This window comes from Nesoenas mayeri (genome assembly GCF_963082525.1).
Source record: "Nesoenas mayeri genome assembly, chromosome: 29".
Classification (NCBI taxonomy): Eukaryota; Metazoa; Chordata; class Aves; order Columbiformes; family Columbidae; genus Nesoenas; species Nesoenas mayeri.
In genome coordinates this window covers 824641-828340 of record NC_137561.1, presented here as the reverse complement: position 1 = coordinate 828340, position 3700 = coordinate 824641, and positions in this window count along the sequence as shown.

Genomic DNA, 3700 nt, shown 5'->3' with positions numbered 1-3700 from the left:
TTCATGGCTTCTTTGCCTCCAATTTCACCAACAAGGTCTCCTGGGACTTTGTTCCTGAAGGCAGGAGTCTGGAGAACACCCAGCAGTGGATGGGGCTCAAGTCAGGGGTGACCTGAGCAAACTCAGACACCGTTACAGAACAGGAGATGGGTCACTTGACCAGCTCCCTGAACACAAGTATCGCTGTGCTGTGGCACCTGAGATTGCCAGGAACACCCACCTCTTGGTGCAGAGGAGTGTGACTCCTCTTGAGCTGTCCTGGCCTGTCTCCTCACTCACATGGTGATTTAGGTACCCACTTTTCTGACATATTCAGTCTTTATCAGGAGATGCAACACATCAATATGAACTGGAGGCTGCTGTTGCCACCTGTTCTGGAAATGGAGGGGCGGGCGAGGAGGGTGGAAATATAAGAAATTTGGCTTTATTGCTATTTCTTATGGAAAAGCTCTCTTTTTGGATATTTCTGAAATCTCTCTAATCATCCACACCAGACTTGAAGCCTTTAGGATAATGCTGCATAGAGCCTTGGCTTGTAAGAGCATTTTCGATGTTAGTGAGCCCTCTGGTGCCATGATCCTGAACTGCAGCTACTGAAAGAATGAACAAACCTCTAATGAAGTGAAAGGCAGAAGCAAACTCAAGTTTCTGAGGGTGTTTGGGACCCCATGAAGGGCCATCACTGACACAGCTGTGAAGGAAACAACCAGTGCAGGTCCCTGTCCCTGAAGGCTGGTGAAGGGAAGACTTGCAGACACTGGTTCCAGGTGGTGAGGGCCATGTGGAGGTGGCTCTGATGCCATGTCAGCCCTTGATGCTTGTTGATCACCAGAATGGCTGAGCCCTGACCCCTGGGACCTGGTAGATCTTTCTCAAATGTTTTGCAAGACTTTTCCTGTGGTCAGTGTGAGTGTTTCGTGTTTTGGGGGTGGTGTTTATGTCAAGTACTGTTACTTTAACTGCAAGGCTCTGGATTTCTGTGGAGCTGGAAATGCCTTTGAGTTCCTCACAACTCATCCAGCTTCTTTCATACACCTGGCAATGGTCACCAGACACCTCAATGTCCCAGTCCCACACTTGCTTGAATCCTCTATTTGGATCCACACCCCATCACTGCAGGAGGTTCATGGATCCACCAGGCTCATGGATGATTCCTGAGGACCATCCAAGTGTGGGCAGTGTAAGAGAGGAGCAGAGCAGGGTCAGCTCAAGGGCCATGACTGAGCACAGCCACCCCAGCAGCAGCCGTTCCCCATCTCCCAGGCACAGCCATGCCCACAGCATGCAAATGGCACTGCCATACAAGATTAGCCCAAGAGAGGCCTTTCTTTCTTCCGTATTCCCAGCAAAATCTTCCTCCTGTTCCTCCTCCACCTGCAGACATCAACTGCTTTCCACTTCTGTGCTCAGACATGGCTGGAAGGGTTCACTGAAGCCATCAGCCATCTCATTGCTTCTCCCTGACATGCCCTGACCCTCTCCCACACCTACAATGGCCAATCACGGCTGCTCAGGCCTCCCGCTCTTCAGAAGAGGCCTCGACCTTCTTGGTTCTTCCTTGTGATCATTATAAACTTCTTCGCTCTCTCCAGAGTTCATGGTGAGCTTTCTTGTCCATAACAGCCCTTTATGACCATGTCTCACTAAATGGTTGTGTTTGTATGATCATTTGTGCAGAAAGGGCAGTCACAGGACAGCACCCAATATGTCAAAACTGATGCTCAGTGAAATGCCGTAAAGACCCCATGAGTTCCCCTGTGTCTGTGTCTCTCTGGAAGGAGTCTGTCCTGAGAAGGGGATCCAGCTCCTGCCACTCTCTGCAAAGGCACATGAGCAGTGTCCATCACCTGGGGACACAAAGGGTGACGTTTGCCAGGCCACCCGTCATCTGAACCACTTAGGTGTGTGCTTGTGGATGGGGTATGGAGCCTTATAGTGCAAATACCTACTTAATTGTCATTGCCAGAGGGGCTACCACTGATGCAGAGCACTGTTTTACAAATCTTTAAATATAAGCATATAGGACTGACATTCCTACACAAATTACAAAAACACTTGAAGGATTATTCATGCCTTTTAACATGAGTATCCACAGAAGCCCCACCAGCTTTGCATCTCAGGAAATGGGATCCAGAGTTCAAGGGCAGGATGGTTTGGGTTCTGTGCTGGGATCTGGAAACTGAAATGTGCTCCCACCTCCCAGCCCCCTGCCCTCCTCAGTGAGGGTGTGAGACATTCTGCCAGCGAGGGCTGAACTCACAGCCATGACCAGTATCTTATGTCCAACTGCAGCCAATGGTGTCCTGCCAGCTCAGGATTGGAGCTGCCATTGCGGGAGGTGTTTAAAAGACGTGGAGATGGGGCGCTTTGGGACATGGTTTAGTGGTGGACTTGGCAGTGTTTGATTTATGGTAGGATGCTGTGTTCTTAAGGGTATTTTCTAGCCTAAATGATTCTATGATTCTCTGATTTGGGTTGAAACCATTTCACTTCCATCGCCTCCAGGTTCCCTCAGAGGCGGCTGTTGTGTGGCACAACTGTCCTGGCTCTCCAGGCAGGTTGGGCACTGGGTTGGTGTCTGCATTGGCAGTTTTCCCCTTCCTGGGGTAAAAGGCTGTTGAGCAGAGACAGTTGCAGAGATTTGGGTCACAGGGTTTTGCAGCAATCCTGTCAAACTCTGAGCAGGATGAGCTTTGGAGGCCAGGAAAAATGGAGATGCTCTCAAGGGTGTTTGTGAACAGTGGTGCTGTCACTAGTAACAGTAACAGGGAACTCCTTATTCTCACTGATGATCATGATAAGCTAAAGCTCTTTAATTTCATTTCTTACAGTCATTCTTACTTCTCAAAACATCTACCACACCTCAGCAGTTGTGTCTTGAAAGAAGTTCTTAGAACAATGCTTTTTCTCTTGCTTCTTCTTTGTTTTAATCATTTAAAGGGTACACCTCTTGGACAGAATTACCCCAAAATTGTGTTTCTTTCATTATTTTTCTACCTTTTGTTTATTTCTTATGTGGTGTGATGTGGAGGTTGCATAGGAGAACAGTTTCTTTTTGAGACAAAGGTGGCCAAGGAACAGATCCCCGGTCAGTGCAAAGGCACAAAGGAAGCCAGAATCTGTATGTGTGTGCACTGACACACACTGTCACCTGCATTTCCAGTCTCTGCAGTCCCAACAGTGCAGCAGAGTCTGGAGTTCTGAGCTCCCTCATCTGCCCTGTGTGACACGTGTAAAATGGAACTACCCCAGTCCAATGGCTGGTTTTGATTCTCTTCACAGCCTGAAGCACCACGTGGGTCACGAGACACGCCAGGATACCCAACCAGGACTCACATGCTCTGCTCTTACAGTTCAGGTGTTCCCGGGAATCTCAGCAGACATGTCATGCTGATATCTGGGTGCAAGGAGCTGGTCAAGAGCCTTGTCTCCATTTCTGTAACAGTGGCTTTGCTGCCTGGCTGCTGTGCACACTCTGTACATGGATGCTGACACCTCTTCAGTAACCTATTCGGAAAGGATCAACAAGATGGGAATGAAATGAGCGAAAAAGAAGAACCTGGCTTGGGGCAAATGAAAAAGGATGCAATAGATGTGCGTCAGGGCTGTTTGGGGGCACTTGTAAAGCAGCCCTGCACCTCTTTGAATTATTCCTGTGGTCAGGGAGAACCTGAGAGCTGTCCCTAATTTAAAAACATGA